This window comes from Schistocerca serialis, chromosome 2 (assembly GCF_023864345.2).
Source record: "Schistocerca serialis cubense isolate TAMUIC-IGC-003099 chromosome 2, iqSchSeri2.2, whole genome shotgun sequence".
NCBI classification, from domain to species: Eukaryota; Metazoa; Arthropoda; class Insecta; order Orthoptera; family Acrididae; genus Schistocerca; species Schistocerca serialis.
In genome coordinates this window covers 775,646,596-775,660,491 of record NC_064639.1, presented here as the reverse complement: position 1 = coordinate 775,660,491, position 13,896 = coordinate 775,646,596, and the positions used below count along the sequence as shown (strand labels likewise).

The following is a 13,896-nucleotide window of genomic DNA, read 5'->3' as shown; positions in this document are numbered from 1 at the left end:
CAGGGTCAAGAACAAGCAACTTTGATGTTTGTCAAAGACATAGAAATACTATCAAACATCGCAAACGACTTGAAAAGTCAGTTGAACGGAAATAATAATGGCTTGTGATGAGATTGTACGCTCTACATCGACAAAAGTGGAAGAAAAATAATGAAACTTAGTTGAATTAAAATTCCGCGTTGCTGAGGGAATTAGATTAGGAAATGTGGCACTAAAACTGGTACACGAGTTATTATTTGGGCCCCAAAATAACTGATGACCGAAGTAGAGGAGACGGAAAAAGCAGACTGTCAGTAGCAAAGACACAAACAGAAATTTGTTGGCATCGAATGCAATCTCTTTTCAGAAGGTATTTGTCTACTGTATAACCATGTACGGAAGTGAAATGTGATCAAAAGAAGTGTGCAGGCAAGAAGAGAGCTGAATATTTTGAAATGTGGGGCAGTAGATAAATGCTCTGAATTAGATAGATCGAAGAAGTAATGTAGAGGCTCTGAACCTAACTGGGGAGAAAAGAAATTTAGGGCTCAACTTTAGTAAAACAAGGTATCAGTTGATATGGCATGCTGAGACATCAAGGAATCTTCGGTTTTGGCAGTGGGGGGGGGGGGGGGGGGAGCAGGTTGAAATGGATGTAAGTTGCGGCAGTTCTGCAGAGATTAAACTTGCGCAGGACAGGCTAACTTTATCTGCATCAAATCTGTCTTCGCACTGAAAGCACGACGACAAAAAGTTGTTTTGGCGAGTTAACAGACGAAGTGGTTCTTCCTCACTTGTGTTTCCTTTCCTTCAGATTATCGGCTTCAAAGCGAGTACGTGGCGCATAAAGCGTCGCCTGCTGGTGAGAGCCGGGAGGTACAACGCTACCGTAAACGGTATGCTGACGGCGCGCGATAAGAATATGAAGTGTTAAGAACTTCTGCGTATATCGATTCTAACCTCGCACCAGTAAAGCCGCCGTCGTCGCACGGGAGGAGTTAGCTAAAACTGACTTGATTTTTGTGTCATCACTTCCTGCTGTTGCACATTGAGGAGCCTCGTGAAACACAAATTAAGTTCCGCGCTATTTCGGCAACGAGGTACGTGAAGTAGAACCAGTAGGAAACAAGAACGCTCCCTACGTCAGAAGAAGAAAGCGAGACGCCATATATTTGTCGCGTTCAGTAGAAGCCCATATTCGGTGTGTTTTACGTTATATATATAAATATATGCTATTTCTGAGCAACAGCACATTAAATGTCTCAAGAACTAATAGTTATTGTTAAGATGTGCTGTAATGAAACTACAGGAAGCGTCACATTGGTGGTTACAGAATACTGGTATTGGTTATTTTCGCGTTATACTCGCGTGTTATGGAAGTAAGTAGCTTTAAAGCAACGGAACGTTGAAGATTGATGAAAAACGTGTCGCATTTGTTAGGATTTGTTATAAAAGAGCAGCTTAGTATAATTAAAAGCGGCGCCACGTTACGGTTCAGAATGTAAACCGGAGAAGGATTGGAGTTCCGCTGTTCCCAATTTTTTTTATTTTTCGCCTTTGCGTTTTCTAAAAAATTTTGTGACTTTCTTATGGAATTTATAAAAATAATTTCTTTAACATTTGATGTTATGCAAATATAAGTGCGCTCTCTGTGAGTAGTAAGCTTGTTCGATATCCTTAGTGACTGGCTGGGCCTGTTTTATGTTGGTATACAACAGACAGAACATGACTAGCATATGAACAAGGGAGGAAGTGTGCGTTTTAAGAGAGCTAAAATAGGAATTTTACGTGCGTCCATTTTCGTGAACAAACGATGTTTTGTGAGCCGAAAAAAGCCGACAGCTGCTGGTGGAGAGTACTCAGAGCGCCAAATCACGTTAACCAGAACGTCCCGTGTGCCGACGGCCCTGTCCCGTGATGCTGGATATCCCGCCTGCGTGCCTCGCCAACATTAGCTGCCTCGTCCCGTGTGACGACGGCTGACCTGCACGTTTGGGAGGTATTTCCCAGCAGAAAACCCGTAGGCTGTCCCCCTCGTGGTATCCTTTTCAGTTGCTGTGTGAGAAGGAATGCCCCCTGCTTGTAGCAGCCGTCCTCGGAACGCGAACAATGGCCCGGGCAGGTACAACCTGTCCACGAGGGCGTGAAACGCGGGTCACCCGCGCAGGCAGACACAGGAAAACCTGTTTTGCAACCGGCGAGGCCGGCAGGGCAGATGCACAACTCGCCAACCGTCTGGCCGTGTGACAGCAGGGGGCCGCCACATTCTTACTGTTTTATGCACAGTCTCTTCAAAGAAGCCGTTTTACATCACATGCACAAAAAATTCAAAGAACCCGTTTCATATCACATGCATAGTCACTTCAGAGAAGTATCTTCTTTCGCTCCAACAACTCAAAGCTAAGTGGGGAGAAAGCTGTGGTCGGCGGCTGCACTCTGGCACAGCTAGAACGAGTCCGGATGTAATTAGAAAAGCCAACTTTGTCTTAAACGTGCGGTTGTAAATAAGGTTTAAGAATTGTCGCCAGATGTTTTTTGAAACAGTAGGTCGGCTCTAAAAAGTTCCACAACTCACACCTGCCCAGCACAGGAACTCCACACATTTGCCCAGAAGTTACCTCGCCACAAATACACGACCTTCGCGACACGCTGCAGACTTATTTTCCGTTTGCCACTCCCCCTATCACTTAAGCCTGCCGTATAGTAGGAATGTACTATTATATTTTCGTTACAAAACTAAACGAAAGGTTGATTATCTTCACTACCCTAACTGCCAGAAGGATGTTGAAAAGTGCTTAAAGAAGGTACACTGAAGAGCCAAAGAAACCGGTACACTTGCCTAATATCGTGTACGGCACCCGCGAGCACACAGAAGTGCCGCAACACGGCGTGGAATAGGCTCGACTAATGTCTGAAGTAGTGCTGGAGGGAACAGACACCATGAATCTTGCAGCACCGACCACAAATCCGTAGGAGTACGAGGGGTGGATATCTCTTCTGAACAGCACGTCGCAACACATCCCAGATATGCTCAATAATGTTCATGTCTGGGGAGTTTGGTGGCCAGTGGAAGTGTAAACTGAGAAGAGTGTTCCTAGAGCCATTCTGTAGCGATTCTGGACTTGTGAGGTGTCACATTGTCCTGCTGCAATTGCTTAAGTCCGTCGGAATGCACAATGGACATTAATGGATGCAGGTGATCAGACAGGATGCTTACGGGTCACGTCGTATCTGGACGTATCAGGAGGTCCCATATTACTCCGACTGTACACACCATTACAGGGCCTCCACCAGACTTAACAGTCCCCTGCTGACATGCTGGGCCCATGGATTCGTAAGGTTGTCTCCATACCTGTACACATCCATCTGCTCGATAAATTTGAAACGAGATTCGTCCAACCAGACAACACGTTTCTAGACATCAACAGTCCAATGTCGGTGTTGACGGGCCCAGGCGAGGCGGTAAGCTTTGTGTCGTGCAGCCATCAAGGCTACACGAGTGGGTCTATATCGATGTTTCCTTGAATAGTTCGCACGCTAACACGTGCTGATGGTTCAGTATTCAAATCTGCATGAATGTTCTGGAGCGTTCCGCTTCTGTCAAGCTGGACGATTCCCTTTAGTCGTCGTTTGTCTCGTTCTTGCAGGATTTTTTTTTTCCGGCCGCAGCGATGTCTGTGATTTTATGTTTTACCCGGTTCCTGATATTCACGGTACACTCGTGAAATGGTCGTACGGGAAAATTCCTACTTCATCGCTACTTCGGAAATGCTGTGTCCCATCGCTCGTGCGCCGACTATAACACCACATTCCAACTCGCTTATATCTTGATGACCCGCCATTGTAGCAGCAGTAACCGATCTAACAACTGCGTCAGACGCTTGTATTATGTAGGCGTTGCCTACAGCAGCGCCATATTCTGCCTGTTTACATATCTCTGTATTTGAATACGCTTGTCTATAACAGTTTCTTTGCCGTTTCAGTGTATATATTAAAGAGGTTCAGTTTTAAGTACTTTCACTCAGAAGGTAACGATAGAAAAAAAGCACGAAACACACTACAGTAAGTGAAATCTGTCCATTTCAACATTTTGCCATTAAACAGTTTTGTAGCGGATGAATAAGTGTGTGTGGTCTTTTGTCAGCTTTTGCTACAGAGCCAGAGCCGAAATTATTTCGCCGACTGTGTCTAATCTTCTCTACTCAAAGAATTTAGTGTGCTGCAGTGAGCTAATTGAAATAACAGTTAAAATGAGAATAAAAACTCATTCTCCAGAATCCAGATATCAATACATTGGCTGTCTATTACCTTAAAAGCAAGTTGCAGAATTTCTGTGGGGGATTAGTTGACCCTTTTATCAGTATCTTTTGAGTCGCAGAATTCGTTTCTGTGTGGACTAGCTTCACACGTGTTTTAATAAGATGTTCATTTGTGGTAACATCTGAAGTAATCTTCTCAAATGCTTCAAGATTTTCTTTTATTTTCCATTGTCACTTATGCTTTTGTGAAGCAAGTTGTACGTGGTTCTCGAGAGAGTTCACAGAGAATGCTACATTTCGTTTCAAGTCAGGTATTGATCAGAAATCTAACGCCTGCACCTGTTCCAAATAAGCTTTAGATAGTCTATTATCCTATCACTATAGCTAATACAATGGCTTTACCCGTCCTTTCTTCAGAAGTAAGTGTTATGCATACATGACATCATGGCAAAGTAAGGTTTTTGAAGCACAGTCTCACCATTCCACTTAAAGAATTGCCAGAAGGCAAATCACGTGGAAGATGGGCAAATTCTGTGTCATATCTCTGTAGGCACAATGTCTCAGAAGCACAGAGTACAATGGATAAGATTATAGTGTGGTAAGCTAGTTTGGTGTTGAGACACGCGAAGGAACGTCAATACCTTAGGAAAACTATCTCACCCTTTTGCATCCGCCCAGATTTACGTGAGCTGAAACAGAGAAATCAACTGTTCATTCTTCAAAAATAAAGTCTTGTACGCAGCAAAAAGCAACAAAGTATTACGTATCTAAATGTTATAAGGAAGATTTGACCTCTCTTTCCTGTACGTAGCTGTGTGCTTCTTAGAGGTAAAATACATACTGTCAGAAAACTGTCTCTTCCTACACTTCTCTGAATTAAATCAAATGGGATGCATTCGTAAAAACAAACGTTTTATTAAAAATACAATGGTGTTCACCTTGCTGAAAGTAAGTGCGTAATGACAGTGTTACCAGCTATGTGCAATACACGCAGTCGACTTATTTGATATTGCAGCGCAATTTCGTACACATGTAAATGAAATGAACAATTTACTAACAATGATTTGGTAGCCACCCAAAACACGTAACAACTTTGTCTCTCAAAAAAATTAACTTTATCGTCTATTTAAGCATGTGTCCAAACTGTTTACTATGGACTGAAAGGCACATTTGCAATCGGTGTTCGAAAGAATGTACAGATGTAATAACAGTGGATGATATGTTACAGCATGCACTGGCGATTCGACGAAACAAGGAATCAAGAGGAGTCTAACGGGGGACATCGTATGCCATTTGACAACAGAATTTCGTCCTGTCCAACGTCCAGGAAAGTTCTCATTCAGTATTTGCGTTGCAATACGGGACGAGAGAGCTGGACAATCGTCTTCTTGCAGCACTACTGTCCAATTTTCAGTGGTATTCTAGAAGAACCGACAAATGTTCGTCAGAAAGCTTGCGTACGAATGTCTATTTAGAACGCCTGAGATGATGTAAGGTCGGTCCTACAAAGTAATTTCCTGTGATGCCGCATCATACGTTTACGTTTCGCGGCCATTGATGTAGCACCTAACGAAGCCACTCTCCATTTTCGCCTGCCTAGTAGTGCATTTCATGCAAATTTATATTAGCGTGGTTAGTAAACGCTGTTTCATCGGTAAAGAGCACGCATTGGAAAAACGTATGTTTGTCTCTCAGTCGCTGAGGGCGAACCGACAAAACTCTACGACGTTAGAAATCACGGTTGTCAAGTGTCTGATGTGGTGACAGGTGATAGATTCACTCGTCTGGCTGATTCCACGTTCCCTGGCAATATGTCTCGTACCACTGCGTGAGTTCATTACCGTCATAGCCAGAACAGCTTCTTCGTGTTCTCTGTCAGTTGCAGTCTTCTTTCTTGTCCTCGCTTTGACTTCCATGCAGCGTGTCCGCACGAGCGTCTTAATAATTCGTACAATTGCCTGGCGCTTTGGACGTTGGCGATCCCGGATTGCATTCCTTTTACATTCACCATATAAAAACAGTATATTCAACTTCTCCTCACTCGCATACGTGTCTGCACGCAACGAATGTTTAAGCGGAAATGAGCGGCCTGCAGTGCAGACAAGTAAACAGCCATATGAGTTGCCATTCTCACAGAGAGCTTTGCTTGGCGATATCTGCACAGATAATGCCGATTCCGGCCACCGTGTCTTCAAATTCTATGACATTTCTAGATTTTTTTTGACGGGCTTCAACGTCAACATCAACAAACGCTATATCCGCAATTGTCTTCTCAAGAGCTATTGAATGCAATTATAAAAGTTATACGGATCCATTTTAAAAAAGTAACTGCTTCAATATCTCCGTTGATACCAGCGCTAAAAACATTAACCAAAAAAGTAAATACTTGCCCCTCGAGGCTAACATTTGCCAAAAACCTCGTTTCGATATGTGCAACCATTCACGAAATAAAAGGGGTGTCTCGTCTAACGTGACTGACACTGTATACCACCAGGGACTTTGCCATGAGGGAGACACATTGATGAGCTTTGTCTTTGACGCTAAATGTTATAACAGCAGGAAAGTACATGTCTAAAACCGTCCTTGTTGGACGCCGCTTACCGAGGAGAGTGGTCTGTGGGACTGTTACACTATACGCCGACAGTTCATTGTGATACTGATACTGCCAGTTAACGAGATACTCGGGTCATCCGGCCTTGTCCAAAACAAGCTACAGGATAGCCCTCGCAAGGCTTTGTAATATTGTCTCTAATTCTACGAATCAAACGCAGAGGTCCCATTTTTAATAAGATATTCACTAGCCTAGCTACAAAAATACAGCCTGTGCCCCTGTTGATCGGAAATCACACTGTCTTTTAAGACTTGTTTGTTTCGCTAGAAATTTATGTATTAATGAGGAGGGGTAGGATGTTTACAAGCGCACACAATATATGCCCCACTGCATAGGCAAGTAAGCCAGAAAGTTGTTTCTCAAATTTAAGAATCTATATCTGTAGTGTCAGATTGAGATTCCAGTACGGTCAGAAGCCTATCTCGACAATGTTCTTACCGATTATACTATCCAGATAGGAATCTCAACCCATACGAGAATCAGGAGGGATGAGGCGTAGTTAAGAAGCTGTGAGGAGCAACGAGAACCATTCAGGGGAGCCCATTTGAAGAGCGTTGTCCGCGAACAGCGTGTGCCCAGACACAGGGTCAAGCTACCAACTTTCATGAGCCACCACATTTCATCAAAGCATACGTACATGCGGTTGCATAATGAGTCATTGTGGAAATAAACCATGGACCTGTTGCTAAGAGTGCTCCACATTATCCTTCCCTGACCAGTCCAGTTAAGTATTCAGAAGAACCTGCATGGAATTTAAAAAGCAGGTAAAAAGTACTCTGAAGCTGAGAGGGAGATTGGTGGCCTGCCTCATTAGTTGAGTCACAAAGAGCATTGACCGTGAGAGGCATGGGTTTGGTACCAAATCCCAGGGCGGAACAGTATTAATTTGTTGACTTCTGCGTGTAAAAATGGAATATTATTAAAAATCAGATCCTGTGATCTTTCAAACTTTCCCAGCATCAATCTGGGTTAAGCAATCTTTCTTTTTTAACTGTATAGGAAATACAGTGCCCGTGTGACTTCGACCAGTTATAATAACTGTTTATGATTGTTTTTGTTTTCAGACCGAATACCAGTTTGATGTAGTTCTTCACGATATTTTTTCCTCTGCAAATCTATCTCTCTCTCTCTCTCTCTCTCTCTCTCTCTCTCTCTCTCTCTCTCTCTCTCCATGATTGCAGCAACCTACATCTGTGTACCGTATTCAAGCTTTAGTTTCCCTCTACAGTTTTTACCCACCAAGTGTTTCCTCCATTACCAAATTGACAGCTCCTTGATGTCTCACTATGAGGCCTTCAAATCCTTCCCTACTTTTGGTCAAGGTGTGCCACAAATTACTTCTCTCTTTCTTCATATTATAATCATATTTACCTAACTGATCTTCAGCATTCTCCTGTAGCACCACATCTTTTATTCTCTTCTTGTCATCTGTTTCATTTCCGTACAGGGCTAAACTCCAGACCAATACCTTCAGAACAGTCTTCCTAATCTATGTCCTATGAGTCTTTCGCGGCGGCATACCTCAATAAAAGACCGAGAAGATGCCATTCCGACTTCCACAAATTTTAAATCTGATGGTAACAAATTTCTATCATTCAGAAAGGCCTTTCTTGCTATTTCATTGGCATTTTATGTCATCTCTACCTCGGATATCTTCAGTTATTTTGCTGTTCCGACATCAGTACTCGGCTACTACTTTTAATGCCTCATATTCTAATCTCACTCATTCAACATTGCCTTATTTGCTTTAAGTTTCAGTACCCCTGTTTTCTTTTGGCTCCAGTTAACCTTTCTTACTTTGTAGATGTTATCTGTCTCATTCAACTAAATTTCCAAGTACTTTGCAGTCTGGCAGAATCATTATACCCTCGGCACTTGCATGCTTCTTCCTGAACTTTAATTCTCTTTCCAAAATTATCTTGGCTGCTGGCTCAAAGTACAAACAGAACAATATAGAGGATAAGCTGCAACCCTGTTCCACGTTTCTCAACTACTGATACCCCTTCGTGGCATTCGACTGTTGTAATTGTTGTCTGGTTTCTGTAGAAGTTTTAGATAATGCTTATTTTCTTTTATCCCTGCTACCTTCAGAATTTCAAAGATATGATAACTTCAAATGTCATCTATCACCTATGTAAAAGGTATTGTCCTGAGTGACTGACTCATCATCCCCAGGCCAAACAATTAAGGACAAAAACTTGAAATTTTGAAAGGTTGTACATCTTACACTACAGGCTTAGATTAAGAAGGAATAGTCTAAGTTTCTTTCCCTAATAGGGTCAAATATAGGATGAAAGGTATTTTGAAAATATATTGCTGTTAACGCAATTTTGAAGCTAGACCTACGAAATTTGCTATTTGGTTTCTCGGTTACAAAAAAATATCTGTTTCAGCATTTTTGTAAATTTAATCCGTATGGGGATAAAATAGCGGTTGAAACCTTTTTTGAAAATAATTATTAAAGAACTGCTTAAGTATTTTTAAAGCTGCATGTATGAAAACTGGCATTTGACTTCTCAGTTACAAATAAAAAGAGTTTCACTGTTTTTGGAAATTCAACCATTATGAGAGTGAATATGGGATGAAAATTTTTAAGAAAATATTTCGATCTATAAAAAACCATTTAAAGCTAAACCTATGAAAACTTATTTCGCTTCTCAGCTACATCCAGGGTGAGTCAGGAGGAAAGGTACATACTTTGACAGGTGATACTACTAGTGATTCCGAACAAAAAACTAACAAACATATGCCCTTTCCTTAACCGTCTCCGGGTAAACCAATGAAAACAGCTAGGAACGGGAAAGGTGCAGGTGACGGTAAATTAAGATATTGTTATGTTATGGTCTGTTTAATTGTGTACGTTTCCTGACAGAATATGTTCAAACTGTCCACCGCTAACTTCAGTGCATGCTGTTGCTCTTGTAGACAGGCGTCGGAGCTCAGTTTTGCATTCCTTTACCTGGGCACAAGCATGTGAAATACGAGCGAGAAGTTCCTCTCCTGTGTCCACTCTGCGCTTGTTAGACGTCGCTCTTCAGCCACTCCCACAAACAGTAATCCAATGGGGCAAAGTCGGGTGACCTCGGTGGCCAAGCAATGACTCTACGGCAACCGACCCAACGACCAAGATACGTTCTGTTGAGATACTGTGTCACTGGCCGTACGGAATGTGTACGAGCTCCGTCATGCTGAAAGTACATACGAGCTCTTGTTGCCAAGGGGATATCCTCTACGTATTCTGGTAACACATTGAGGAAACTCAATATACCGTGTCCCAGTAAGACGGTCATCTAAAACTGGACCGATGAGTTGGTCATCAATTATGCCGCACCAAAAGCTGACCGAGAAACGTCGTTGAAAATTAGTTTCCATATTGGCGTGCCCATTTTCATTTGGCCACACGTGAGAGTTGTGCGTGTTGTTGATTCTGTTGCGGGTAAATGTTGACTTGTCAGTGAAAAGAATAAGTAGAATTAATCGCTCATTGGCAATGATCCATTGACAGAATTCTTGCCGGGCGGCAGCGGTACAGATCGTGCTCGTGTACTGTGCGTATTCTCGTGTTTGTGAAATACCAAGTTCGGCAGCAATTCTTCTAGAGCTAGTAGCGGAGTTGCGTTCCGCTACTTGAAGAATGTTCTCAACTTTATTAAGAGTTTGTTGTACGGGACGTTCAGAGTGAACATTTACGCTGGGAAGCGTACCACGCTCACACAATCTTTGAACCACCCTGCTGCGATTCGGAAATCGTTGGTATTCTCGCACGCCGCTCTGGAATTTCCATTGGACAAACCATAGACAAACACCATGTCAGAATACTCTGAATGTCTGAAGACCCGTGGCATTTTCACTAGAGAAATCTGTATTCGTTGTTCACGTAACAACACTGTAGTAACGCGCACTACGACAAGCACTGTCGGACTGAGACTTGAGGTAAACAACTGCACCATGCGCAAGTGAACTGCGTACTAAAACGGTTAGTAAGGACAAAAAAAAGCTACTCGTTTCCCGTTCCTAGTTGTTTTCACTGGTTTACCCGGAACCGGTTAAGAAAGGGGCCGGTGTTTTTTTAGGAGTTTTTTTTGTTCAGAATCACCACTAGTATCGCCCATCGAAGCATGTACCTTTCCTCCTCACTCACCCTGTATGTAAATATATATGCTAGGAGATGAATGTTTCATGGAAACATCACAAGAAGAACACAAAAGGCATGATGTGCAAAAAACCTTCGACACCAGTATCTATTTTTGCTCAGCAGTACATTCAGAAAAGATTGTGCTTCTACGTCATTAATTATCGTGAGAAGTTTACAGTGTGCTGCAATTTGTGAGAAACATAAAAATTCGGTCGAAGAAAAATCTGTGCAGATCGTACAGTCTACACCAGCGAAGCAAGGGGCGCTAAGATAATATGTAATAAATAATGAACGCCGCTTTGAAGCACTCTGCAACTGCGGCGGCACCGCCACCTTCATGTCGTCATTACGCTTACGTATACCTAAACGTTCCTGTGAGCTGAGCATGACCACCCCTACGCCGAAAGCGACAGAGGACTTCCGCTTGATCCCTGAGCTGAGCAGCAAGTAAGTCGCTTACAGACAGATCGCGGCCGCTGATTTATTCCGCAATCGCTGTGTTGCGTTACAGCATATACGTCGCTGACGCAGCCTTGCGCAACTCAATTTCCAGGAGGCGGCTATCGGCCGTGACAGCTCGCTAGGGCCGCTGCTGCTTCGTCTGCCTCCTTCGATTCACTCCGCAACGCCATCTTCGTAGCTTCACTCTGGGCCGAGTTCGCGACCTCCGCTGTTCTCTCGACGAGGCCGAATTTAGAATTCCGCGCGTTCCTACACAAGTGCTACCAACAGAACGACGCGCCACAGCGTTTTGATTTCAGTCTTCCGACTTGTTTGATGCGGCTCGCCACGAATTCCGGTTCCAATCTCTTCATGTCGAAGTAGCACCTGCAACCTACGCCTTCAATTATTTGCTGGATGTATTCCAATCTGTCTTCCTGTACAATGTTTACCCTCTACCGCACCGTCTAGTACCATGGAAGTCATTCCCTGATGCTTTAACTGATCCACTACCGTCCTCTTCCTCCTCGTTGTGTGTTTTTCCATATATTCCTTTCCTCCCCGATTCTGAGGAACAGCATTTTTTACCTTTCCTAATTTCCAGCTTTCTTCTGTAGCACAACATCTCAAACGCTTCGAGTCTTTTTCGGTTTTCCCAGAGTCCATATTTCACTACCACATAATGCTATGCTCCAAAAGTACGTTCTCAGAACATCCTCAAATTAAGGTCTGTGTTTCATACTACTAGACTTCTCGTCGCTAGGAATGCACTTTCTGCCAGTACTAGTCTGCTTTTTATGTCCTCCTCGCTCCTTCCGCCATGGGTTATTTTGCTGCCTCGGTGGCAGAATTACTTTACTTCATCTACTTCGTGATCACCAGTCCTGCTTTTAGTTTCTCACTGCACTCATTTCTGCTACTTCTCATTACTTTCGTCTTTCTTCAATTTACTAACAATCCATTTACCAACATTCCAGTAAGCAGATCCTGTAGGTTTTCACTGAGGGTAACAATGTCTGCCAATCTTTTCATATTCTTTCACCTTGAATTTTAATTCCTCTCTCGGACCTTTCTTTTACTTCCCTCATTCCTTCTTCGATGTATAGATTGAACAGTAGGTGCGAAAGACTAGATCCCTGTCTCTCATCCTTTTTAATCCTAGCACTTCGTACTTGGTCTTCCACTCTTATTATTCCCTCTTGGTTTTTGTACATATTGTGTATTACCCGCTTCTATCTATAGCTTATTCCTATTGTCCTCAGAAGTTCTAACATCTTTCACCATTTTACATTGTCGAACGCTTTTCCAGGTCGACAAATCCTATGAAGGTGTTTTTATTTTTCTTTAATCTTGCTTACATTACTAACCACAAGTCAGAATTGCCTCTTTGGCACCTTTATCTTTAAAAGCCAAACTGATCGACATCTAACACATCCTCAATTATCTTTTCCATTCTTGCCAGCAACCTGACTTCATGAGCTGTTAAGCCGATTGTGTGATAATTCTCGCACTTGTCAGCTCTTGCAGTATTCGGAACTGTGTGCATGGTATTTTTCAGAGTCAGATGGTATATCGCCAGACTCATACAGTCTACATACCAAAGCGTATAGTCATTTTGTTGCCACTTCCCCTAATGATTTTAGAAATTCTGATAGAATGTCATCTATACCTTCTGCCTAATTTGATTTTAAGTCTTCGAGAGTTGTTTTAAATTTGATTCTAATACTGGAATCCTATCTCTTCTACATCAATTGCTGTTTCTTCTTCTGCCACATCATCAGACCAGTTCTCCCTGTCATATAACCTTCGATGTATTCTTTCCACCAATCCTCTCTCTCCTCCGCATTTAAGGAAAGTATTCCCGTTGCACTCTTAGTGTTACCGCCTTAGCTTTTAGTTCCAGCGAAGGTTGTTTTGACTTTTTTATATGCTGAGGCAGTCGTTCCGGCAAACGTTTCGTTTTTGATTTCTTCACATTTATCATACAGCCAATTCGTTTTAGCTTTTCCCTGCACTTCCTATTTATTTCCTTCCTAAGCGACTTTTATTTCTGTATTCCTGAATTTCCTTGAAATTTTTTTTTTTACATCCTTCTCCCATCTATTAACCGAAGTATTCCTTTGTTACCCATGGTTTCTTTTGCAATTACCTTCTTTATACCGACGGTTTCCTTTTTAACTTCTGTGACTGCCCTTTTCAGAGACGCCCTTTCCTCTTCACCTGAACTGCCTATTGAGCTATTCCTTATCGCAGTATCTATAGTCTCACAGAAATTCAAGCGTTCGTCTTCATTCCTTAGTACGTCTGTACCCCACTTCTTTGCGTACTGATTCTTCATGGCTAGTTTCAAACTTCGGCCTGCTCTACATCAATAATACTAAATTGTGATCTGAGTGTAGATATGTTCCAGTGTACGCCTTACAATGCAGTATCTGATTTCGGAATCTCTGCCGTATCATAATGTCATGTAA

At 42.6% G+C, this 13,896-nt stretch overlaps 1 protein-coding gene across 2 annotated transcripts in view; it reads right to left on the bottom strand.

The window, feature by feature from the left end:
* Positions 1–13,896, bottom strand: part of LOC126457998 (probable multidrug resistance-associated protein lethal(2)03659) — a 266,562-nt gene that overhangs the window by 212,691 nt on the left and 39,975 nt on the right. The gene's annotated exons all lie outside the window — the stretch shown is intronic.